The 26,541-nt window shown below is 51.8% G+C and overlaps 1 protein-coding gene and 1 long non-coding RNA gene across 15 annotated transcripts in view; one reads left to right on the plus strand and one right to left on the minus strand.

Annotated features, from left to right (window-relative positions):
- The window catches only part of SHANK2 (SH3 and multiple ankyrin repeat domains 2), a 561,551-nt gene extending 554,251 nt beyond the window's left edge, over window positions 1-7,300 (minus strand). For 11 of the 14 annotated variants that reach the window (XM_070229004.1, XM_070229003.1, XM_070229002.1 and 8 more), the window contains exon 1: window positions 7,163-7,300. The gene's annotated coding sequence lies outside the window, so the exon portion shown is untranslated. Of the gene's footprint in view, window positions 1-6,139; window positions 6,267-7,162 lie in introns of those variants that run through there. The other 3 variants (XM_070229006.1, XM_070229001.1, XM_070228993.1) reach the window with 1 other exon arrangement.
- LOC111776027 (uncharacterized) lies at window positions 6,555-22,929 on the plus strand. Its single transcript, XR_011423749.1, has 3 exons — window positions 6,555-6,761; window positions 21,086-21,331; window positions 21,662-22,929. It is a non-coding gene; the product is annotated as an uncharacterized lncRNA (long non-coding RNA).
- Window positions 22,930-26,541: the final 3,612 nt, after the last annotated feature.

The raw sequence follows: 26,541 nt of genomic DNA on the forward strand, positions 1-26,541 counted from the left end.
TCTTGGTGGAGGGAAGTTCACGTCCCACCTGCCCCGGACCCTGACACCCGAGAGGCCTGAATGCAGCTGTGGGGCTGGCCCACATCCGAAAACCTCACAGTGAGGCCGGGAAGGGCCAGGCCAGTGGCCTGACTGGTTTTGTGACTTCCTGGAGCTGAGTGCACACACAGGCAGGAGAGTCTGGAACCACCGATGCTTTCCAGTCACTGGGTTCTATTGCACAAACACCCCCTGGGGGGGCTCCACACCCGGCGCCCTCAGGACCCTGAGACGCAGAGGAGCTCGACCTGGTCCCTTGCTGGGAAAGTGTCTGCCTGGCGATAGGGGCCCTGCAGGAAGCAGGGGCAAATGCCTGCGGTTTCCCAGGCTCCCAGCACAGGAGGATGGGAACCCAGAGCAATTCATCAAGATCAGGAAGGAGGAAGATGTGGGGGAGGGGAGAAGGAAATAAACCCCGGACAGGAGCAGCTGCGCACCTGAGACAGCGCAAGGGCCCCCTCGGCCCCTCACTCAGTGTTTCTTCTCCCCAGGGCAGGGACTGCATGCTGAATTTTCAGGATCCTGGAGCTTCGAAGGCTCATTTCCCTCCTCCCAGGCCAGGCTTCAGCTCTGCTCAAGTGTGCGACCCGTTCCCTGGCCCCAGGCCTCCCGGGACCCAAGCCGGTGGGCCAGTCCCCACCGCTCCATCCTACCCTTCCTCAGGCTCAAGCCGCATCCATCCTACCCTTCCTCAGGCTCAAGCCGCAACACGGGTCCATCGGAGCCCTGGGAAAGGCCCCTGTTGTCAGGGGTCTCGGCCACGCCCCACCCCACCGAGGATTCTGGGAGCTGTTTCTGATTTCTTCCGTGCAGCCAGGGAAGGAATCGGACCAGAACCCAGAGTGAGGACAGTCTGGGGCAGGACATCCCAATCCACAGGGCCTGGCCCATGCAGAATATGCAGGTGGCAGAATCTGTTACTACTGTCACCTAGGAATCACCACCGTCCCCAGGTGGGAATCATCTGCCAAGGTGGGTATGAATCTTGCCCATTTCTCTCTCCTCCCCAGAAGGGGGCTTCAAGCTGGGGTTCAGAGGGTCTCCAAGGGGCACAGTCAAAGGGCCTCAGAGTCTTTACTGAAAAGACAGTGCAGACAGGCCTTGAGGTCGTCCCTTTCCCCAGAGGCCTCTCCATCCTTTACATAAGAAAGCCCTTCTCATCCCCTCTGAACCATGGGGGGATGGAGGGGTGTGCGTCCAGTGAGGGGACCCCCGCCTCCCAAAGGGAGTGATTAACCTACAGCTTATGTCCGGTAACATTTTCCTTTCTCCGTTTCTAAAAATCCGTAATGGATTTATAGTGTTTGATCATTCAGTTTTCTCAACCCAGAAGAGATTTTTTTTTAAACACTTAGTACTTGAGGTCACAAGAAATTTTTCAGAAGTCCATTTGTGTATATTTCCCTTGCAGACAAATAGGCTCAATCGATTAATAAAAGACCTACGAGCAGGAAAGTCTATGAATTAAGATAAAATTCTCTGGGGAAGTGACAGGAGAAAATCAAGGGGCGAAAGGACCAGTGGACACTCCCTACGTCTCCTCCATATCTCCGTCCAGGGAAGTTGGGGGGGGGGGGCAGGTCACTGGGGTTCAGACCGCCGGGGACAGAGTTCAAGGTAGGAAACAGTGACTTTTCAAATGCCAATATTTACTCACAGTCGAGGCTCGACATCCTCGGCAAATATTTAAACCCAGGAAGAACAATTTTAGACGCTCACTTAACACCGCACGAGAGAAGTCGAGTAAAACGGGTACTGTCAGAATCCGGGACGGGTGTCCGGTGGCTCCTTGTGCAATTCTCTTGGCTTTGCTGGATGCCTGAATTTTTCACACGAAAATGGTGCCGGCCACGTGTGACATGACACACAGTTTCTAAAATCAAAGGCTTCAGGGAGTTGAGAGGCCAAAACATTTTTTTTTTGAGGAAGCTTGCGCCAGCCAGGCGCAGCCACCGTTTGTATGCAACCATTATCCACCTAAGGAAGGCCTCCGGGTGCGGCTCCCAGATGAGCGTTTAAGAGAAGCAGCTCAGGACTATCGCCAACCATCCTCCCTGCTAAAACCTTGCGCATTTCTCCACGTGTGTGTGTTCCCGGAACTCCTGAGGGCGGAATTCGGCTCCAGTCTGGCCTCTCCAGCCTCAGTTAGAATTTCTGGGGGGGTGGGCTAGGAGCCCCTCGCCTCTGACGCCCATGCTTTGAAATCTGCAGCTTGGACAACAGAAGCTCCAGGCCACCCCCAGAGCCCGAGGAGAGGGGCTTGGCAAACCTCACAAGGAATTTCAAACTCCGTCCAGGTCATCGGTGCCAGTCCCACCCCCTCCCTGCACAGACAGGTGATAGGCGGTCCCGGGGACCCCTGCTCCTTACACAGCTCCAGACTCCCAGCAGCCCTGAAGGATTTTAGGGGCTTCATCTCCCAGGAAGTGACACGTGCCTCAGCTGGCCCATCCCCAGGCACACCCATCAAGAGGCACCAGGTCACCAACCTTGGGCCCAGGCAGGCTCTTGGCTCTGCCCCAGTATTGATAATGAGCTTATTTCCCTCCACCCCATTAAGACTGGAAACCCCTTAAGCCGTGGGAAGCCTCATGCCAGACTCATCCTTGTCCCCCCAAAACTGACCTCAATATTACCAATGGCGCCAACGACGTTAACATTCATTAGCCCCTTCAAAACACTTCTTTTATCTGCTTCCAAAGAAAAAAACAAGGCCTATCACGTCAAGAGGTCTGATCAGAAACCATGGGTTTCGTTCGAGAACCGGAGCTTTTTCATACCACAGTAACAAGGAGAATAGTTTTCTATCTGGATGAACTTTCCCGCTGAGTGACGGCACCCTCTGAGTGATGTGCATCCTAGCTGTGTGTGTTGTGGGCGATTAAGGGCTGAGTTCTCTCTCTCAGGCTGCCTGGGGGGCAATCTGAGCGCCCCCACTCACTAGCTGTGTGCCCGAAGGCAAGCAGCTTCGCTCCTCTGAGCTCAGGCTCCCGATCTGTAAAATGGGAATACGCATCCACCGCACCTCTCTCCCTTTGGGGCTCCGTGGGACTCGAATGAGGTCATCTATAGCAACAGGGCGACGCTGTGCTCCTGCATGCCTGGCAGGAGGAAAACACTTGAGAAGCCAGGACGTTAGCTGTCACTGCCGCAGGCACTGCTAGGATCACGATGACCGATGACCTGGTGGCTCTTTCCTCGCCCCTGGACCAAGAACCAGACCACTTCCCCTGAGGCCCAGGGCAAGGCAGGCAAAGAAATGATCAGACAGCCAGACCTCGCCCAGGTGTTCTCATATCCCCACACCCCCAACCTCCCCCAGACTGGGTTGGGGACCCTCTCTGTACCCTATGGCACCCACTGGTCACCTCTATTGCAATCCCTGTCCCACTGTGCACTGATTGTCCAATCCCTTCCCGTCTCCTCACTAGCCCAGAAACTCCCAGGGGGCAGCCCCAGTGGCCAGCCCCCAGCCTGGCACAGGGCGGACGACCGTCAGATGATTATGTATTGAGCCCCTTTTCATGCAACAGGCAGAGAAAATCCGATACACTCTAGATCATTTCTGATCCACCGTCAGAGAATGGCAGGCCCTCACAGGGGCAGGCAGGGGTAAGGCACAGTGGCCAGGGTCACCAGGGTCACCTGCCCGGGGGCTCCAGGCTCCGAGCCCTTCACCCAATCAGTTCACGGACTTTCAGCAAGTGTCCAGGTGAAGGGCTGGGGGCTCCAAAGACGAAAAAGACCAGCCTGTTTGGGGGGCTTTCCTCTCTACCCCTCTGCACGCTCCCCTCTCAGTCAAAGCAGAGGAGTCAGTCAGTTTGCCCGGGGTCACTTGGACGATGGAAGATCCTAAATGTTTCCTCCTTCAGGCTCAGGACAAGAGGCTGTAAAGGTACTTCTTCTCTGCCAGCTTCTCCAGCCAGGCCACCCCCGCCGCTCCCCTGGGGAGTGACTCTCAGATTGCAGATCCAACAGCCCCCAGCGAGGAGGGGCCTTAAATTCACAAAGCAGGAGCTGGAATTCCAGGGAAGGGAGAGTTCAGGGGTCAGAGGCTGGAGCTAACCGGGACCCTCACCCCCAGGATTCTTCTGGAGCAGGAAGCGCGCTCTTGCTACCCGGAGCAGCTCCCTCACTGAGCCCCACTTTGGAAAAGGCCGGAATGCTCATGCGAGATGACAAGGACACCAGCACGATCATTTAAGACTCTACTACATTTGTGGAAATGAGACAAGTAAGATAAAGAAATATTTTTCTATGAAAATCAGTTTTTACTAGGGCTTTCCTATATATTGGTCAACTCCTGGCATGTTTTTCTTAATTTCACACTTTTTCTTCCATCTTTTTCCCCATGGCTATGAAAAGTTAAACGCAAAGTTCCTCTGGACTCCTTTATCTTCCTCCTGCTGGTATTTCTCACAGGCGACCATGACTCTCCATGTCCGGGGCCCCCCAGAGGCCTGGAGCAGGTCACCTGCACATGGTGACCCCTGGATGTGGGCTGGGGGGCCTTGCACTCGACTCCAAGCGCTCGCCAAATAAATGAACGAATGACAACCTCTTGGAAACTCACCTGAATGTGAACAGGGCTTTCTAAGGCAAAATGTCCTGGGGGGACAGTAGGCAGAAAGATTCCCTCCCCATCCCCCCAAAACGGGATCTGATTCATGCCAAGCAGCCAAGTGCTGTCAACAGTGCCCACGGGGACGCGCCTTTATAGGCAAAACCACCTTATTCAAAAAGGGCTCCTTTTGATCTTGGAAGAATTGCAGCTTCTTCCACAGTGGCTCAAGGAAGAGCCCCACTTTCCACCCAGTTCTTCCTTCTGGAAAAACCAGAAATTCCTCAGCATCATAATGGAACCTGCCTCCTTCAGAACACGCTCCCCCAGGCGTTTTCCATCCAGCCACTACTAAGACAGCCTAATTCCCATTAAGACAAGGGTCTCCCTCAGGCCTCCTTAAGGATGCTGTGACTTGCTGGGCAAAAATCCACGGCTCCCACTTACTAACCAGCCCCCAATCAGGGCGGCCGCATGGACCTCCGCCCTTAATCACCGCTGAACCCCAAGCGGGTACAAAGCTCCGAGCACACGCAGCCTTGTTATCGCCCACAAGAGGTTTCAAAATTCAGGGTCTTCAAAAGCAGCCGCCTCCGGGGTGGGCTGTTCCGGGCATCCGGGACCCCCCAGGGAGCCAAGCTCCCGCTGGCGCGGAGGAGGTCGCCACCAATTATTATTTAATTAACAACAGGGCACTCGGATCAAGGCGGATCCAGGGGCGCAAGCCTCTCCCTGCGGCCGGGTCAGCGAAGCCGAGGGACGAGTCCCGGGGAGAAAGCAAACCGCCGTCCCCAACGGAGGACTTCCGAAATTACCTGCTTCTAGGAGCTTAATTTAATTAGCGGACTGACCTCATTAATTCGAACTTGAGTTTCAGACAAAAAGAGGTCATGGAACTATCTAATTTACTCCCTCGAATTTCCACGTGGAAACCACTTTATTTTCGGATGGCCTCTGAGGACTTCCAGGACTGCGCCCCAACTGCCAGCCCCGACGCCCCCAAGTACCGGGGCCTGAGCTCCCACCTGAGCGGCCCAAGCGCCTTCTCAGATCCGCCGCCCAGGGTCGCTTTAAAGGCTCCGCCGCGAAAGCCCACGGTCACGAGCACCAGCCTCGCCCCCTTTGGATGCCCCCAGCCCCACCGCAACACTAACCTCGCCGGTGCGCCCGCCCTCTCATCCCGCGCTGAGTGTCGGCACGCAGACCCGCCAGGAGGGCAGCACACTGCGGGCCCGCACCCTCCGGGCCCCGTACCCTCCGAATCCGGACACTGAGGTCACTCTGGCCCCTGCACCCTCCAAACCCGGGCGGTGTCGTCCACCTCGGCCCCCTCATCCTCCGAATCCGGGTAGCGAGCTCCCTTGCGCCCCCTGCACCCTCTGAACCCAGGCGGCGAGGTCCACCCCGGCTCCCTCACCTTCCAAATCCGGTGGCGAGCTCCCCCGCACCCCCTGCACCCTCCGAACCCAGGCGGCCAGGTCCATCCCAACCCCCGCACCCTCCGAACCCGTGCAGCGAGGCCCTCCGCGGGGGTCGCACCTGCTCGAGCAATCCAGCGGCCCCAGGTGGCCAGTGCGCGGTCGGTGTCTCCAGGCGCTCCCAGCGCCCTGCGTCCCGCGCGCCCTGCAGAGGCGCCTGGGCCGCGGGCTGCGCGGGCGGAGCTGCCCGGCCGCCGGGAGGAGAGAGGCCCGGGCAAAAGTTGCCAGGGAAACTTGAGCAACTCGAGCGCGCCGGTGCCAGCCTCCTGCATAATTCACGGGCAGCGGCGGCGGGGCGCGGGGGCCGCTCACCTGCACCAGCCGAATCCCCCACCCCGGCTGGGGCGCACGGTGGGCAGAGGCCCAGCACCTGGCCGGGGCTCTGCGCGACCCGGGGGCTCGGGCTCGACCCGCGACCCCCGGGCCTGCACCGGGCGCGCGGGCCCGGGCCTCCCTGAGCCCGCCGCGCTCGCCGCGCGCAACTGGATGGGGGCTCTGGGCGCTGGTGCGGGGCCGGGTGACCGCAGCAGGGTCTCTGGGGACCCTGCGACCACAGCTCGGGTCCGCGCCCCCCGCGCGCCCCCTGGCGGCCCTGCGCCGACTCCTCCGCCGGGCATGCGGGCCCAAGTCCCGGAGCCCGCGGGCAGCGACCTAGGGCAAGGAGACCCCGGGCGGGGGTGGAGGTAGGTCTGTCTGCGTTGTCCCAGGGGTAGGCGCAGGGCGCGTTAAGGGTGAAAGGGTTTATGCGCTGGGAGGACAAAGCGGGTACTCCTGCGCTCTGTGCCCACGCTGCTTCCAAAGCGTTTTAAACCGGCCGCTACTCCGGAGGAAGCGGGGCGGGGGGGGGGGGGGTGTCTCTACAGGGAAGCGATTCACTCCCCCCGACGCGAGAAACCTTCTCCCCAACCCCCCAATCCCAGCCTCTATGTGTCCAGGAGCCGGTAGTTGGTGCTCCTGGAATCCAGACGCACCCAAAATGCAGCCAGAGAGCAGGGTCGGGCGCCCTGGGGCCACCTACTGTCCTTCCCAGCCCGCGCGGGGTGCCCTAGCCATCCCCGCCCCGCGCCCCAGGCCGCAGCCTTACCTGGCTCGGGCTGCAGCTCGGCGAGTCGGGGCGGGTCGGAGCTCCCAGGGGAGGGCCGGCGGCCGCGCGCACCTGGCTCGGCCGCGGGGACCGGAGCGGCGCCGCGCCCAGCCTCGCCAGAGCGCGGGAGCCGCCGCCGCGCAGGTGGCCGGAGGGTGGGGGGCGCCGCGGCCCCGCCCCGCGCTGCAGCCGGGGTCCGGGGTCTCGGCGCAGGGCGGCGCGCTGTCCCTCCCCTCGGCCGGGCGCGGGCTGCTGGGACTGGCGAGGGTGGGGGAGGGGTCCTCGCCGCCACAGGGCGCGCGCAGCCCGGGCCCGGCGTGCGCGACCCGCCCCGGATCCCTGCCCGGCGGAGGTCGGTCGACCCCGCCCCGCCTGCCCCCGCCCGCTCCGGCCCGCGGCGGCGACTCGGGCGCGCGTGCGGGGTCTGTTGTGGCAACCCGGCGACGGCGGGCGCCCGGGGCCGCCTCCGCCCGCCGCCCCGCCCCGGGCTGCGTGGCCCCCCGCCCCCTTCCCGGCGAAGCCCGGCAGACCCGAGAAAGTCCCTTCCTTTTGCAAAGGCCGGTGCACCGTGCGCGGTTGTCCCAGCGCGGCGGCTCCGGCCCCGGCGTGGTTCATGGCAACAGGGTTCGGAAGTCAGAGGCCGACCGCACAGCACAACATTTGCAGAGCGAACGAAAACTTTGTGCTTGGGTGACACGCCGCCATCTGCCTCTCAGGCCCCTTCCACCTGGGCGCCTTCCGTCCAGGGCGGGCGGAACAGCGTCTCGGCCAACTGCCCTCCCGACCCGGGAAAGATGGGGGAGGGGGACGAAAGCCAACCGCTCAGAGGAATCCGGGAGGCGCAAAGGCACCCTCCGGAGACGCCCGGGATCCTACTATCTATTATCCAGGGTTCCGGGGTCACTAGGTTAGCCAAAACCCACAGGGGCTTGTCCTGAGCCCCTGACCCCCAGCTCGGAGCTGTGACACCATTGATTTACTCCTCCCAACCTGATGCATGAGCAGTTAGCTACTAACTATTCTCAAGACCCTAATAATTCCCTGGCAATTCCTCCCAGTGCAAGCTGTGTGTCTCTGAGTAAGCTAGGGAGGTTTCTGTGCCCTGGGTTTTCCAATATTCTGGAAGGGCAGAGCATTTCCTGCCGCCAAGATCTGCAATCTGAAGGGGGTGGGGCGGGGGCGGCGAACAGCGGCGTCCAGACTGTGATAGTCAACAGCGGGCTTCCGGGATGGCGGCCTTCCATCTTACCAAACCCCGATGTGTGTCTCCCCAGGAAGGAAACATATACATATATAATATATTTTACATAATATTTCATGTTTTATACATACTTTTAATCCATATTTTATAAATATATTTCTTAAGTCAATCTTGTAGGACATGCCTGAGAGATTTGCATGGGGCGGTGACTTCAGCATACCAAAGGCAAAGTTAAATATTTGCTCTAGATACTTTTTTTTCCCTGCTTGCATAATTGGCCCACATTTCAAAGAAGTCTTGAAAAGCACTTAGGTTAAAGAGAAAAAAAAAAAAAGGTTGTATCAGGGGCCTGAATATTTCAGGACACACGTGGCGTGGATACTGTAACTCCTTGAGAGGCAGCTGCCACATGCAGACTTCTCTCTCTCTTCTGCTTCCTTAACCATGAGACTTAATAAAATACTTGTTGAATGAATAAAGGAGGCAATGCTTCAAATAGGAGTAGTCCTTAAACAGGAAGGATGAGGCGCTGGCAGCATCTTGCAGGCATAATTTCTTTGACACGGAGGCAGGGGATCCTGGGATGGGGAGACGGGGTCCAGCTGAGTGTTCCCGTGTTCTTTGGGTTTGTCGTGGCAGATCCAACCCTGTGACTTAGGCAGTCCGGGGGTGGGGGAAGGGCTTTACCTTCCCGTAACTGACATCAGTCCCCAAATGACAGCAAATAAAGCTGGTCATCTAACTGAAGTGGTGTGTTTGCACCACAAGCCCAACTCCAAGATAAGCCCCCCAGATACCACCCCCCTCCAACCAGATCCCCACCCCTCAGACACTCCTTCCCGGATTTCTAGATCCACGCTACGGATAGCAAAGGAAGCAGCTGGCCAGGATTCAGCCGAGAACACTTTTCTGCTGTCCCCACAGAGGGCTGGAGTGCCAAAGCTGTTGTGCTGTCTTCAAGAAGTACTTCCCTAGGGACCCAGGCCTCCAGCAGCCTGTCCACCCAAGTGGACACCCCTCGCCCACCCCCTCCAGTCCCTCTCGTCTGTCATCAACAACGGCGCTCTGTGAGAGCCCCAGCTTTTGGCATTTTAAGGACGGTGTCCTGCTTGCCTCCCAGTTTCTCCCTGTCAGGTCAAAGATATCCTGTTCAGCCTTGTGCCCATCGGGCAAAATGCTTCAAGTCTTTAGAAAGCTCTTGTGAAAAGGCCCAGGCTCCAAAAACACGGCGGCGGTGCCTTCCCTCCGTCCAGAATGACCTGAGAAGGGACTTCAGGGTGCAGGGGCCTCTTCACTCCCTGACAGCCGGGCCCTGCTGGTGGCTTGAGCCTTCCGCCGTCACCCAGGCGTTGCTCGCTTAAAGCAACACTTCTTTCAGCTCTCTTACGTCCGGGGGACCCAGAGCTGGACGTGTCCCCCAGCGCCTGGGTTAGTTTCAGTTTAGGAAAAGGGAGAGAATTCTTTTTGCTTCTTCATTTCAGAACTCTCTGTCTTTGCTTCTGTCAGCTGCCTTTCCCTGGATCCCCCAACCATGTCTGATGATGGTTGAACGAGCTTGCAGGAAGATAGACCATTTTCCATCTCAGGAGCTTTTCTTTTTTTCCTGTAAAACCTGAAGCATTCAGCCATCAGTCGCAATATTTATGAGTTGCCCACTGAGCACAGAGCATCCCAGGACTTCCGGGAAAGAGCAACTGTTTCACAGAGAACTAGAAAGTGGGACATCATACTGTTAAGCGATGAGAAACGTAACCAACTTCTCTGTCCTGGGAAAAACCTTATATTTTGTGGCTTCGATTAACCCGGATGCTCGTTGCATCCAGCAGCTGTCCTTGCCTTCAGAAGCTCCTGGGTTTGGGCCTTAGAGGCCAGTTCTTCTTCAGAGAAGGTGGGAATGCCCAGGAGGGAATGACCGAACCCAACCCTTCAGCTTACAGGTGGGAAACTGAGGAGTAAGGGCTGATGGAAGTTGCCCAAGGACATGAGTGAGAGCAAGTAAAGGCAGGTATGCACAGGTAAAGGCAGATAAAGGCAGGTGCGCACAGGTCAAGCCAAGTAAAGGCAGTTGTGGGCAGATCAAGCCAGGTAAAGGTAAGTTTGCCCCATTTCCTCGTCCCTGCTAGATCCCCCATGCTTTTGCAGTTTGTTTCTACGTTTTCCACTACAACAAGAGTTCCCTCATGTTCCCCCACACATCAAATATTGGACAATTCATTCACTTCTCCATAACTTCATAACTTCTAGCTCAGTCACGTATCCTGATACTATAAATATTCCCAGATCTCATGGATCCCTCAGCTCCTCTGCAGACGTGCGTCCCATGTCGCCCCTCTGTGTCTTAACAAGGAGTCTTATTACTCTCCATTAATTTTCCACCAATTTATTTTCCATGGATTTGTTTTGAAAAGCCTCCTGGGACTTCTGTCTGAAAATGTGAGTCAGGAGAAGAGTGGAGGGAGAGTTTGCTCCCGCTGGAGTCTGAGGTGATGCCAGGGGCTGGTCAGAAGCCTTCCTGCTGGACCAAAGGATGGAGGAGCGGCAGGCAGGACAGAGGGGCTACAGGCTCCTCCCTCGAGGCCGGCCTCCAGGCAAGCTTGTCTTTCTGCTTTCTCCTCAGAGACTTCTCCCAGGCCCCCTGCTCCGTGCAGATGCAGCCTGAAGAATGGAGGGGTTAATGCCCAGGGGCAGCTCTCAGTCCTCGAGGAAGCAGAGCTGGGAAGTTGGGAGGGAGAGGTGCTTATCCTTCCCCCAGCCGCAATCAGTCCTGCTGAGGAAAGTCTCCCGGCTTCTAAGCAGTGCCCTTGGAGCATCCTTTGTTTACAGCAGAGATGTTGACAGAACACCTGTATTTGGGGTTTTTCTGGTCTGGATCTCCCTTTTCCTACTCCCTCACTCCTGCCTCCAGGGGTCAACTCTCACATCCAGTAGCCCACGTCCAAGTACTTGTTTCAGGCAAAGTTTGCCTTTGGGGAAACTCAAAATCAAGTAAACATTGTCTTGTGATGCTGTGAGGTGTCGAAGAAGGTGAAGCCCCGAATGGGGACAGATTGCCCTGGAGATGACGTGAACTGAGGGCAGAGGGAAGTTGTGCTAAGGAGGAAGAAGCTTAGCTGATGCGAAACACCCCAAGCGACTTACGCTATCACTGGAAAATGTACCATATCAGATGATCCCATTATAACCAACTCAGAGGCTCTTGGGGCTTGTTTGGCAAACAAACAAATAAGCGAAACCTTTAGAATTATCAACAGACCTCAGCAGGGCTTTCAAAATATAACCCACTATGACTCAGTGAGGTTTACTCCAAGAATGCTAGAATGTTTCAATATTAGCAAATCCATTAGGAGATGTGTTTGACCAAATGACACTTCTTAGTAAAAACAAAGGAATTGTTTGAAAATATTTTAAGAGTATTCAGCTTTAAATATCAAGTCAAAGCCAGCATCATGTTTACTATGGAACACCGAGCCGCTGTCATTTAGCTCAGGAACAAGGTAGGGGAGCCTGCTAACACTATAGGGCTTAATATCCCTCTGGAGGTGCTGGCCAATGCAATCGAGTAAGAAAATTCAATCAGAAATGTAAGTATTTGAAAAGAGGAGGCGAGCTTACCATTTGGGGAGGTTCTATGATTTTCTAGATGGAAAAACAAAGGAGATAAACTGAAAGCTCATGCAAGAGTTTAGTAAGGGAACTATACAAAACCAATAGCTTTTGTATTTATGAACAACGACCGGTTGGAAATATAAAGGAAAACAGTGTCATTTCTGGGATCCACAGAACAAAAGGTAAAAAGTGCCAAGATAAATATAATGAGAACTTTGCTAGACTGAGAGGGGGAAGAAAAACGCTCCAGCAATTCTATTGAGAGAAAGAAAAAAGTAGAATAAATAAAGAATGGGTTTAGGGTTGTGGTTAAGAATGAGGACTGTGAAACCGGACTGCCTGGTTTTGAATCCCAGCTCCACCATTTCCTAACTCAGTGAACTTCACATCCTCTCTCTTCCTCAATTTCCATGCCTGTAAAATGGGAATAGAAGCTACACAGTGTTGCTGAGAGGGTTAAATTAGCGAACCTGTATAATGGACCAGAAGCACGCCTTGCAACCCATAAGCACGCCTGTTGTGACGAGTATGGCTGCCTTTGTTGTTCTCAAACGGGAACTCTCAATACTGTAAGGATGCAGCTCTCCCTCAAAAGATGACAAAACTCAGTGCACTCCCGAACAAAACCTGGATGGGATTTTTTTTCAAACTTGGCACGCAGTTTATCGGCAGGAATAAACGTGCAAAAAAGTAGTAAAGATATATCCAGAATATATAAAAGACAAAATAAAAAAAGACTAGCCAATAAAAGGGTGAACTAAAGACTTGGAACAGACACACCCCCAAAATGGCCTGGAAGCACATGAAAAGGTGCCCAGTTTTATTAGTCAATAGAGACGTGCAAAATAAACCCGCAATGAGATCACACCTGATTGGCTAAAGATGAAAACGTCAGACCACGCCAAACGCCAGAGATGACGTGGGGCCATGAGCACACTGGCGGGAGTATAAATTGATGGGGCCACTTTGGGCCATTGCTCAGCAGTATTCACTGTGACCCAGCGCTCTACTCGGAGGTGCACACTCGAGAGGAATGAGTGCATGTGTGCACCAAAAGAGGAGTGCAGGAATGCTCCCAGCACTCCACAGTGATAGGAATGAATCAATCGTGCCAAGTTCATGCACTGGAAAAGCAATAAAAGCAAATGAACTCTTGCTGCAGGCAGAAGCGTGAACTCATCTCCCACTTGCCATGTTAGGTGCAAAAAGCACATCCTGTGTAATTCCATTTGTATAAGGTTGAAACACAGGCAGAAATGATCTACGGTTTCGGAAGTCAGGACTTGGAGGGAACGAGAGGGAAACTTCTGGATGCTGAGAATGCCCTGTTTCTTGATCTGGGTGCTGCTTATGTGGGTGTATTCACTTTGGGGAAATTCATCAGCAGTGCGCTTGTCATTGATGCGTTTTCTATAGATATAGTCTATTATATATGGTCTTCAATAAATATTGACTTTGGAATAGCAAGGAAACCTTCAGAAAGAAGACAAATGAGGGAGACCTGAAATTAAATATACCTGATAATTACAGAGTGTGTAATGGGCACTGGAATAGACAGATAGAGCAATGGACCAATACAGAAATAAAAACAACCTAACAATGGCTTGCATACGGGCTCCAATCACAATAACCTTCTTTTGAGTTTTTACCTTGAAAGCTTCCTCTTTCCTCCATATTTTCCATTCCCACACCTCTTTGACTAGCTGTTATTCTCGTTTACACGGAAGACAAACTAGGATCTGTGCACCAGTGCTGTGTGCCTCCAGAGGGTCTTGGGTCTCCCCCTCCAGTGACTAAATTGTAACTCTCTGCTTGCTCACCGGGACCTGCAACTGCCACGGGGAACCTGGCGTGTGGTACATACTCGACGTGCTTTTAGTGAAGGAAGCAAGGGAGGGAGGGAGGGTGCCTAGCAGGGAATTTAGTCGATCATAAATATGCTTCTTAAAACGTGTGAAAAAGAGAAGGACTATTCAATAAATGGTATTGTAACACCGGCTTAGCAATTTCTGAAAAACAATACAGCTAGATCTCTAACCTGCTCCTCATTGCAAAACCAATTACGTACGGATTAAAGATTTAACCGTTAAATGCAAAATGTGGAAACATCAGAGAAAAGCCACAGGTGAGTATCCTTATGCTCAGGATGGAGAAGGCCGGAACACCTTTCTAAGCATGTCAGATAGTCTAAAGTTCAAAGACTTCAAGTTGAAGTCTGACCACGTGGGAATTAGGCCCTCTTATGCGACAACAGCTAAAAAAATGAAACCAAGCAAAATGAAGGCTGAGAGGCCAGAGAACATAGCAAAACCGATGTATTAAAAAGTTAATATATGTACTAAATATAGAAAGGATCTTTACAAAGTAAATATCTATCTGGAAAGTTATAGAAATCACCAAAAATCCTAACTGAAAAAATGGATAAATGACAAAAGAGGAAAAATTATTTTGAAATACTAAAAAGTGTTATCTTTTCAACAAATGATGCTGGAATAATTGAACATCCACATGGAAAACATATGGACCTCATACCTTATAAAAAATTACCTCAAGTGGATCGTAGATCAACATAAAAGATAAAACTATACAACTTTCAGAGGGAAACAGGAGAAAATCTTTTTGGTCTGGGGTTAGACAAAGAGTTCTTAGTTATGACAACAAAAGCATGACTCATAAAAGAAAAGAAAATGATAAATTGGACTTCATCAAAGTTTAAAACTCTTGCCCTTTGAAAGACACACTACAAAGAGAATGAAAGACAAGACGCAGACTGGGAGACAATCCTTGCAAATCACAGAGCTGACAAAGGCCTTGGGTCTGGAATACTCAACATACGAGTTCTCGAAACTCAGCAGTAATGAAACAAGCAGCCTGATGGATACGTGGGCAAAAGATGTGGACAGCGCCTCACCAGAGAAGATGTACAGATGGCAGATGAGCACCTGAAAAGACGCTCCACGTCATTAGTCATTAGAGAAACGCAGATTAAAACTACACACCTGTTAGAGGGACTAAAAAGAAATTAGTGGTGGTGAAAATATGGAGCAACTCGAACTCCCATACATCGATGGTGGTGACAGAAAAGGGTATAAACTCTTTGGAAAAATAATTTGGCAATTCCTCGTGAAATAGGCTATACTTAATATGTTCGACCCAGGTATTTATCCAAAAGCAATGGAAAACATGTTCATGCTGAAACCCATGAGAATGTTTGTAGCAGCTTCAATGCTCTGGAGGCACCCAAGACCCCTGTTCCCCCCTCCCTCCAGCCCCTCACATCTTCAAGTTCCTCACACGCCCCCTCGCGTGTCTGGCATCCAACATGTCTCTCCATTCCTAGCTGGTGCGTGGATCTTGCCCTTTATCCACCTGCCACTGGCGTTGACTCTCCTCCAGCTCTGTCCTCTAACTGCCTCACTCACGCTTCCCGAGGGCTGGGCGAGCCCCAGATCAAACTCCCCCCATGCTGTACCCTCGCTGGCTCCCATCCCTCCTGGGTTAGATCCACAGTCCTCCTGACGTCCTCAAAGGTCCCTGCCTTCTGAGCCCCCCCTCCATCCTCATCCCCTCTCAAGAGAGGCTCACACGTTCCCCTCCCTTCCGAGAAGCTCCAGCCTCTACCCTTTCCCCACCAGTCAGGACCGCCCCTCCGATCCACGCTTCGAAGCTCGACGCTCGCTCTCCCTCCCCTGGGCTGGAAATCCCTGAGAGAGCCTTGGCGTTTCCTGCCCCCGGCACAGAACTTCACGTTTGCAGTGTGGCCAATGAACGTTGGAGCCCGGGGTCCAGGTGTCAGTTCCCAAGCTGGCCCTGCACACAGAGGGCAGCAGGGGACCGGAGAAAGAGGCAGGAGATTCCAGACAGGTAGCTGGCAGGTTTAATATCAAGAGGACTTAATTATGTGGCTTGTCTTGGGCGTTTCAAGACGAGTAGTCTCCCCACATCTGCCCGCTAGAGTCTTAAAAGTTTGTGCAGAGGCCTCAAGAGGCTTCAGTTGCGTCTCCCATCCCAATGGTCTCAACCACACGTTGCTCTCTCAAGGCTGCGTCCTTGAAAATGGCTCCCACTGTGGGAACGGTGGGCAGAATGCACATTCCAAGGACGGGGGAGGGGGTGGGAGGCTTCGGTTGCCTGGGTCCAGCTCTCTGGTTAACCGGCGGTCACGTCCTCTCATGACCCCCTCCAACATGAGGTCTCTGAGTTAATTTAACCTAAGAAATGTGTTTGAGCTGCTTTGAAGGCCCCCTGCTGTGCCAGGCACCATGGAAGACACATGTTCTGGCATGAATAGCTCAGGATCAAACCCCAAAACGAGGTGCGTCTGCGAATTCCCATACAGAGAAGACAGGGCTAACTGTGCACGTGGGACACACGCACGGGGCTGAGGACGGAGAGATTCCCGCTGACAACGCATAGCCAGGGCTGTGACACACTGGGACAAATCTCCTAAGAGTTTTAAGTTATACAAATATGTAGAGTCGATTTTTCTTAAAAGAATCAGCTTCTAGGCATCCACTGCTCTGAAGGCAATAACATTTTGAAATTTTAAATAAGTGCATTATCGATCCAGCCATGAATCTGGTCGATTGCCACTGTCTGCAAAGTGGATGGAGCCATTTGGTAGGGTTCCCACTGTTAAAAAAAAAAAAAAAAAGTCTTCTTTCTTTGCCCTTGCCTGGATCAGAGTTAAGGAAATTAATTCTAGATGGAATAGGTAATATAACAGTCAAAAGAAAATGTCAAGCGGTAAATTATTTGCCTTTCTCCAACAAGAGCCTGAATGCCTTCTCCATGACAGCCTGGAGCAGAGGATTCCGAAGGCTTTATTCGAACGATGGTCTCCCCGTAGGACACGCAGGAAGCCTGACAGTGGAGTCGTTTTGTCAAAGGCGATGCGACTGTCACATCTTTAGACAGCAGCATGCCCGTAACCACGGGGTGTGGATCAGGATCTGCCGTGTTCTGAGAAAACAGGGAGCTGTTCCTGCTCAGCCGCCAGCTCACCCCCTCGGGCTGGGGCTGGGTGTGGGCGCCTAAGACAGGAGGCCAGTTCAGGGGCTGCCCAGGCTGGAGTCAGGGGGAGACCCAGAACCCCAGCTGAGGGGTCTGGGCACCTCCTGCTGGTCTGCCCGCTCCAGGGGACTGTAAACCCGGCCGTCCACCCAGGCCCTGGTCCTAGGGGCCCACTGTCATGGGTAAACCAGGGCCACTGCCGCGCTCATGGTTACGGGAGTCAGAGGGTGGCCAGACAGGCAGCCAAGACCCGCAGGCGGTGTCACACTGCCATCCAATTCTTCCCTCTCTGCCTGACCCCTGCCGTCATGTGGTGGTCTGTCCACCACCCGGTTACTGTCTAAGTGCCCTGGGCTCCCCGGAGCACCTGCTCATGAGCTCCGGGGAGTGGGCCACGCTCTGGGAAACGCTGCTCTACAACTCTGAGGTCCACCTTCTTCATTTGTCAAAGCCCCCAACAAACTGACCTCTGAGATGGGAACTGGCCGTTAGTCGTTTCCATAGCGGCTGGAGCTTGCGGACTGGAGGGGGCATGAGAGGGCGTGCACCCCCCATCACCGTGTGCCCCCTCATTATCCCACGACATAGTTCCGACATCGACCCGGCGTTCCACCGGGAAAGTGGAAATGTCAGAAACCTTATAGGACTGCGAATACGATGCTATACAGTCAGACTTTTATTTTCATTAATAACCATGCAATTATAATTATAATATAAATTAATATAATAAAATATTAAATTATTAATAAATTAAATATATTAATAAATAGAATTATAATTGCATGATTATTTATGATTAATCGTTACACTGTGGTTAACATTGTTAATTATTATCATTATCACTATTATTAACATAATAGAGTAACAAGATAACAAATTTTTGCCAAGGCAGACACTACAGATAAGAAGTATGAGCGTCAACTTCTCCCTTGTCGGTATGCGGCCCCCACCCGCTGGGTGCACCTCCATTCCAGGCACATCTCTGAGGTGGGGCGGAGGCCTGAACATGGGAGGAGGAGGGAGCGGGAGGGAGGAGGCTGAGCCAAATTTCCTTGATTCCAGAATTTCTCTGATTTGTATTATGGACACTGTCAGCTGATGCTAACTGGGCTTCTGCAACTTTTTCGACCTCAAAACCACGCCACGCACACCCCCTCAACAAAACAAACATGAAATTGTGTGTTATTGTTGCATATTTAGCAAGACAGGCCAGTGGAAGGATGGAGAATGGAACATGGAGAATGGAAACTGCCCTTGAGAGAGTGGGCTAGCCTGGTGGGTGGGTCGAGCTTGGAGTGGCACCTGCTGTGTGATCTGGCACATGAGCCCTGGTTCCGTCTGTACCAGCTCTGTGACGGGGGCTGACTTAGGCATACCTAGCCCCAGATTCCATGTTTGTCAAATAGGGGCAATAATAGCATGCATGCCACTGGGTTTTATGAGGCTAAATGAAATCGCGAATAGAAAGTGGCTTAGCGCAGAGCCTGCCACGTGGTACATGCTTAGTAAATGTTGGCTGTTGCCATCATGGAGACCGGTTGGGAGAGGTGGAAATGTTTAATCTAGACATAGAAGGCTTGAGTTGACCGAGGGCTGCCATTAAATCTCTGAAGAAATGGCAGGTGGAAGTTCAGTTAGATCTTGTCCACCTCTTGTGATTTGGGGTCAATACAAAGAACTTTCGATGGCATTAGGTCAACGGTCCCCAACTGCCTTGCATTCAGAGTACACTTTCAAATTCAGGAATTTGGGGTGGCACAGAGAGAAGTATTGAGGACTGATTTTAAATAAAGTTTCAGAATTCTGAGAATACAGATTTTATTTTTACAATAGTAAAATTATTTGATATTTAAATTAAATTTTCAATTGAAATTTTTTTTTTTCACAATGGTAAAATCTCGCCTTACACTCCCTGCTGATGTTTCTGCCAAGTGGCCACGTTTCTGCCCTGACCAGCCGTCCTGATATATCAGGAAACCACCGTCTTCTCGGTCTAGGACTGTGCTCTTTCTGACGCTGCTTGGTGATTGTGCTGTCCGCTTGCTTCTTAGCAACAGCAAGTTGTACCCATCGTCCACACGCATGGCCTGTTTGAACCAAGACTCTGTCGGAAAGACAGCGCCACGGCTGCGCCCACTGTTGTAGCAAATGCTCATTTCACTCTTTGCTGGACAGAAAAGTCACCAATGGTGCCTCCGTGGACGTGTGTGGCCCACCCGTGGCCACGTGGGCTCAGCCCTTGGGAGCCCATCTCGGGCTCATGCAGGAACACGCTGGACCGTCTCACGGGGAGGGCGCTGGGCCGTCGTACATGTTTAGGTAGAGGTGAAATGGGACCAGCGTGGGGACCCCTGTGCTGGCTGGAGGGGTGAGCAAGAGGCTCGAATGATCTTGCTAACTGGGGTGCCTGAGAACAAAAGAGGGGTTTCCGCTCCACCCTTAGCCCATCCCGAGACCCTCCCAACCCTCCTTCATTAGCAATGATTAACACTCTCCCCAAACGAGGCTTTGTGTTATAGGCTCTGGCACTAAAGGTTAATTGGCTCCGTAATAACTTAATCACGGAATGCGCATTACAAAGAATTATCACCAGTGTCTGTCACGTAATGATCCCCTCTCCGCGTCTCTCCACCGACTCCCTAAGTGCCTTTTAACGCGAAAGCCGCAGAGAGTTTGCCTTAAGAGCCTTGCAGGCCAAGAGATGAGCGTGCTCTGCTGCTGTAAGAGACACGATGGAGAAAGGAGAGGCGAGCCTGCATAAAGGTGGAAGAAAGATGCGAAGACGGTTGTGGAACGTGCAATCGATCGTTTTCATAACTGCTAAATATAGATTGCTTGCGTACCTGAATTATTTTAGTTTCGTTTCCTTTCGATTCTGTAATGAGAGCTTAGATGGTGTCAGAGGCCTATGTGGAGATGAGTCTCTGTTGCTAAAAATAGCAAATTAAACAGAAAGCTCGGTTAAGAAAATAAATAAAATGGAAGCAGCCAGATTGTTGTCTGGCTTAAGAACCTTCAGGCCCCGCCCGAGGGAGGAATGGAGGTGGGGGCTCCATGGTCTGAGTTGGATCATGTTGTGAGCGTGCAAGAGAGGGATGTGTGTGCCCGCTGGTGACAACATGAGGTCAGGACTGAAATATCGTCCCACTTGGAACTCTGACTTGCTCCAAAAGACTTAATTTCAGCACGTCGCTTGCTTTATTTTTAACGTGACCTGTCTCACGGAGTCCTGGGATTAATAACTATTAAAACTACGGTAAAACAGCCTGCCAAGTAAACTGTGGCAAAAGTGCTGATGATCATCGCATGGGGGAGGCTGGGAGCTAATTGGATTGTGGCGGCTTGACAGATGTGTCCGGCGGCGGTCTGTTAAAGCCGGGGCATGGTTACAGCAAGTCTGTACATGGCTGGAAACGTGAGCCCGAAACGTGTTAAGTGCGTGGAGGGACCCGCCAGCTGGGCGGGAGGACCTGCTGCGCAGCTCTGAGGCCGATCTGGAAACAGGGGGTTATCAAGGGGTCCCCCTGTGTTTCTCACGATGGAGACCCCGTCCTGCACCAACAAAGGAGGATACCTGGGCCGCCAAGGGGGGCTGGGCAGGGTTTAGATCAGAGAGTGAAGTATATTGCAGGTGAGGCTCCTGTTTTCTTTCTTAACATAATAGATGAAGAAATGTTTTTCTTTTAAAAGACCTGGCTGGGACCAAACCTTCGAGAGGGGAGAGAGGAGAGGTGCTGGAGGCAGCTGGAAGGAGCCTGTATCAGCCAGTGTGGGTCGAGTTACACTGCGGTAACAAACATCCCCAGATTCCCGTTGGCTTAACGCAATAACGGTCTGTTTCTCGCTCACCACGGTGGGTCAGGGTGACTCTCCAGATCCCGCTGACCTCCCCATGCCTCCAAAATTGTCACAGCAAAGGAAAAGAGAGCGAGGAGAGCTCCCCCACCAGCTCTTAAATGCCTTCAGTTCTACTTCCAAGAGCCTTCAGTGTTGAAGAGACTGGTCTTGGAGTCAAACAGGCCTGAATTTGAGTCCCACCTGTTACCCACCAGTTGTGTGACTTTGGACAAGAAACTTACCTTCTAAACCTCTGTTCTCTCTAGGGGCCAGCCTGGTGGCGCAGTGGTTAAGTGCACATGTTCTGCTTCAGTGGCCCAGGGCTCGCCGGTTCAGATCCGGGGTGTGGGTGTGGCACCGCTCGGCAGGCCACACTGTGGTAGGCGTCCCACATATAAAGTAGAGGAAGATGGGCACGGATGTTAGCTCTGGGCCAGGCTTCCTCAGCAAAAAGAGGAGGATTTTTAGCAGATGGTCGCTCAGGGCGAATCTTCCTCAAAAAAAAAAAAAAGGTAAACCTCAGTTCTCTCATCTATCAAATGGAGATAATGATGATAACGATATTATCTCATTGTGGTGAGAATTAAATAAGATAATTTAAGTAAAATGCTCATAGTCAGTACTCAAAATGTGAGTTTTTATTAGTTATTAAAATTGTTATTAGTAGCATAAATTGCATTCTACTCACTAACACATGTAATTCAAGTCTGAAAAATAATATGGAGCAAGATTTGAAGAGATTGTACCAACAACAAAATGTCAGGTCAAGTGCTTGGTTTCTGACGCTCCTGTCAGTCATTACTTAGCAGAACCCCCGCTTCCTTTTCTGTTTCTTTCCATAGAGTGCGCCAGATTGCTTTGCTCCATGGATGGATGGGACTGACCCTCCTGAGCTGGTTGTGGTGCTGCCACCCTCACAGACTCCTGACGTCCACCATGCGAAGAACAGATGCCAGATATAGCCGTTCAGTGCCGGAATGCGAGACACCCAGAGCGGAGCCGACCTGAAGCTCCTCTGCCCCACAGCCCAGAGCCTGGCCCAGCGGAGCCGCGTGGAGCCGTGGGCAACCTGCAGTCCCATAAATAGGAAACACATGCCCTGGGGCGGAAAGCCACTACGATTTCGGGGTTGTCTGTGACCGCAGCAGAAGCTGACTAATACACTCAGAATGTGAACAGGCCTTGAGCCCTGGCCTCATGCCAGACTTATATTCAACTTCAGCATTAAGTAACGTATATCTGTTAATGCAGAACGATGTTGCCAAGACTTTGTAGATTGAAAAGAGGCTAGTTTGAAAATACGGTTGCTACTGTGTATTTATTCGTCACTTCACGTGCACACATACGTGTGTAAATACATAAAAAGTCAGCTGTGAAAATACATACTAGAAAATTAACGATATTTGCCTCAATATTGGGAATTATAGGTGATTCTTCACAAATCATGTTTTGCATTCTTTCTAAATTGTAAAATTATTATACAGATGGTAAAAAAACCAAAAAAACCAAACATTCTAAGAGGGATATCCAATGAAAAAAAGTAAGCCGTTCTCCTGCTCTGACCCCTGGGCTCACTTATCAGAGAGAACACTTTCTTGGTGTCGTTCTAGAAGTGTTCCCCCATGGCCATATTTTCAAATGACTCTGATTCACCAATTAGCCAAAAAACTAAAGTTTAGCCAGTCTCTGAGTAAACAGACGTAAGGATCTAAAACAATCTATCCAGGGCTAATTCTTAATGTACTATACAGAACTAATCTGTTTCTCATTAAAATTATGGATTAAATTTTAATCCCCACATTTCTACAAATAAGAAAAATAGAGTCTTTGTACCCTTATTTGTTTACTTAGTCGAAAGCTTTGAAAAAAAGAGACCTCACTTGAATGTAAGAATTCGGGATTATCCATTATGTGATTAGATCAATTTTTAAATCTTTGTTAAAGGACTTTAAAGAAAGGAAAATATTTCATAAAATCTCATCGGCTCTCCTGCACTTCCAGGCGTACCCTGTAAATTAAAAAAAATCTTCCATTTTAGTGGAATTAGCAGTTAAGATCAGAAGCCGCGTGAATGGAAAGAAAATAAATTGACACATTAAGTTCTCTGGAAGTTTACTATGTGTTTGTTTCTATGATCCAAATATGTTATTCACGGATGCTACCAAGGGAAAAAAGTCAAACAGGATGTGACAGTAAGTCAATATATGAAACAGCCATGTGAAAATTCGCATGGGAAAGTATGTTCCCGAGAAGGTATGAGTTCTCTTTCTACTAGAGAGTCTCTCCTGGTTTGAAAGAGTTAAGTCACTGAAACTGGCTAATTTGTCCATGGAATGTGACCGGTCCTGGGGTCAGGGGAATCCCCAGGATCCCAGGAAGGCGGTTTCACCATCTGGGATGTAGAAGGTGAGACCTGAGGAATAGGTGTGGGGGTCCAGCTAAGGCGGCCAAGTCCTAGCTAAGGTCCTAGCTCAGAGAGGTGGAGTGAAATACCCAACATCACACAGCTAGCAAGCGTCAGGGCTGGGATTTCATTATTTTACAGTAATATTTATTGAGGTGTAATGGACACATACAATAAAACGCCCACATTTAAAGAGCACAGTCTGGGAAGTTTTGACATCTACACAGCAAGGTTTCAACCTCAGCACTGTTGGCCAAGTCCAGCTAAGGTCTGCACTGGCCCCTCTCCAGTAGGTAAAAGTCCCTGGTCCCTTACATTCTGCCCTTCAGCCTCCTGTGCTTGGCCCTTTTCTAGATGACCCATATTCTCCTGCTGGCCTCCCCATACCCAGGAGTCCCACCCAGCCGGGTCTGCCTTCCTCTGGATCTGGGAAACCAGTGGGTGGGGAACAAAGACAAAAGAGATGGGGAATTTGGAGTCAGGGCTGTGACCACTTTGGGAAACAGTGTGGCAGGTTCTTAAAAAGTTAAACACGCCCCTACGGTCTGACTCAGTCATTCCACTGCTGGTGCTTACCTGAGAGAAACGAAAGCACACGTCTGCACAAAGACTTGTGCAAGAACGTTTACAACGACTTGAATTGTGACAGCCCCAAACGGGAAACAGCCTAAATATCCATCATCAGGAGAACGGATAAGCCGAGTGTGGTGTGTCCACACCACGGAGACAACTCAGGGGTATGGAGCAGTGAGCTTTAATACACATGGCTGTCTGGGTCAATTTCAAATTAATGATGCTTAGTAAAAGCCACATCATAAACGAAAGTCCAAATTGTATGATTCCATTTATATAGACATCTAGAAAATACCAGCAAAATCTACAGTGCAGAAAACAGATAAGCAGTTGCCTGGGCTTGGGGTTATGTGGGAAGCAGGGACCACCAAGGGGCATGAGGGAATCTGAGGGGTGATGGAGGTGTTTGCCATCTTGATTGTGGTGATGGGTTCAAGGACACACACACGTGCTTCTCCAAGTGGGGAAGATTTTGCTTCTCATGTGACAACGTCTGGAGACCTTTTTTTTTTTTTTTTATCACACCTGGGGTGTTGCTGCTGGTATCCAGTGGGCAGAGGTCACCAGGAATGCCACTAAACACCCTATAATGCACAGGATGGCGCCCCCATCAGAAAGAATTCTCCAGCCCCAAATGCCAACAGTGCTGAGGTTGAAACCTTGCTGTGTAGATGTCAAAACTTCCCAGACTGTACTCTTTAAATGTGGGCGTTTTATTGTATGTGTCCATTACACCTCAATAAATATTACTGTAAAATAATGAAATCCCAGCCCTGACGCTTGCTAGCTGTGTGATGTTGGGTATTTCACTCCACCTCTCTGAGCCCGTTTCTACTCCGAAAATATGAGAGATAGCAACATTTATTTCCCAGCGCTGCATGGCATGAAATGAGACCCTGAAATGGGAGCTGTTCCACGTCTCAAGCACGTGGAGCTGACATCAGCAGTCAGGTGAGGAACTTGAGAAATCATCCATGGAAAAGGTATTAAAACTGGGCTCAAATCCTTACAGACACCAATGGACCAAATAAAAACCACCTCTGAATTTTTAGGTAAAGGTCCCAGGCCCTTGGGCCAGCGGGAGACGGAACACTGGACAGAGATTGGCAGTCACTTTGCCTGTGAGTAACAAGGACCTTGGGATGACCTTGAGGCCTGGCTTTTAGTCTGACCCCAACAGGAAATGTGACTCTGATATGATTTATGTAAAAATACATAATTTTTTTTTGGCCAAAGTTATCACTCACTGGGCTGCAGCCACAAAAACACTCAAGAAAATTGAAGAAGCTTGAAGATCTTAAAGCAAAGCCCCCTCTCGCAGGCCACCTCGACTCCGGGCTCTGTGCCGGCGAAGCTGGCTGAGGATTACTAACCGTGCACCTTTTTGCAATTTAGCTCGAGACCCAGTAATCGCGGCCTTACCCCTGCTGGGCCCCCATCGCTTCGACTCAATTGCACCTTGAGGAAGGTAAAAGGGAGAGCGGCTTAGGGAACAGGAACCGAGAGCCTCAATCAGCTCTTTGGGTGAGACAGAGAGGGTGACGCTGGCCCCCGACACAGTCCCCTGTCTTATGCGTAGTTCCGCGACCTTTTGGAATCCGGTGGCTGCAGAGGCCTCTGTAACAACCCATCACATGTCCAACACCTTTCGCTCCCAGAGTGGAGGAAGCGCTGTCCGGCCTCTGGACACAGCGGGTAAAGCCCGGAGGGAGAAGCAGAGGCTGGTCTCCCTGATGCAGTTGCTTTTCTCTGCATGGTGCAGCCACGTCTGAGCCTCTAAGAAGGCAGCAGGGATGGGCATGGATTCCAGAGACCTGCAGGACTCTCCCCATGACCTGTGGTCCTCTATTTCCCATCTATTAGGGTGATGTGAGCAGCTCTGCCTTCTGACCCCGCCGCATCCCTACCGCGGAGCCTTTGCTGTCTGCAGAATAGAACCCAGGCGTGCAGAGTGCCGGAGAAGGCTGTCAGCCTGGCGCTGCCTCTGGGGTTCACCTGGCACTCGTGACCCTACAGGCTTGCCCTCCCTGCTGCAGGAGAGCCAAACAGCCCCTGGAGCGTCCTGTCTCTGCCGATGGCCTTTTCTCTGCTGAGAACGCCGTTCCCATGTCACCTGGGCAATTCCAACCCTGCGCAGTCCTCAGGGCTCTCGTGGGACAGTGTCCCCTCCAGGTAGACTGTCTTGACGTTCCGAGGCTGGGTGACATCCCCGGGACCACGCATCCCTCATGGCTCCCACCATAGCATTGACTGTGGGGCTGGCCTTCTGTGTCAGGGGTCCCTCTCTCTGACTGGACTGAGACAGGGGCCATGTCTTGGTCACCTCTGACCTCTCAGTTCGGTGCCTTGAACAGAGACACCCTCAATTGCTGTGTGTTGAATACACATGCTCATTAAGAGTTGGATGAAACTGGCTTTCTTGAGAGATTTTGTGATCTCAGATATCAAGCAGAAGGAGAGGGCAGATGACGGACGGGGAGACGCCAGCTTCCAGAGCCCCGCTCAGCCCTCGGTGCTTCGAGGCTCGTTTTGGACTAAAGGTGCCTCTGAAACTGCCTGGGCGCCAGCTGCTCGGTTCAGAACAGGCCGGGCTGGTCGAGTGGGTTGTGTGGGGCAAGAATCAGGAAGAAGGAGGTTGCTCTTCGTAATCCGGCTTGTTTATCCAACAAACAACAAAACAGGGCAGGATTGTTCCGAGATGCCGGAAGGCGGCCTTGAGAAAGCCCACACTGGACAGAGAGGTCT

This window comes from Equus caballus, chromosome 12 (assembly GCF_041296265.1).
Source record: "Equus caballus isolate H_3958 breed thoroughbred chromosome 12, TB-T2T, whole genome shotgun sequence".
NCBI lineage: Eukaryota > Metazoa > Chordata > Mammalia > Perissodactyla > Equidae > Equus > Equus caballus.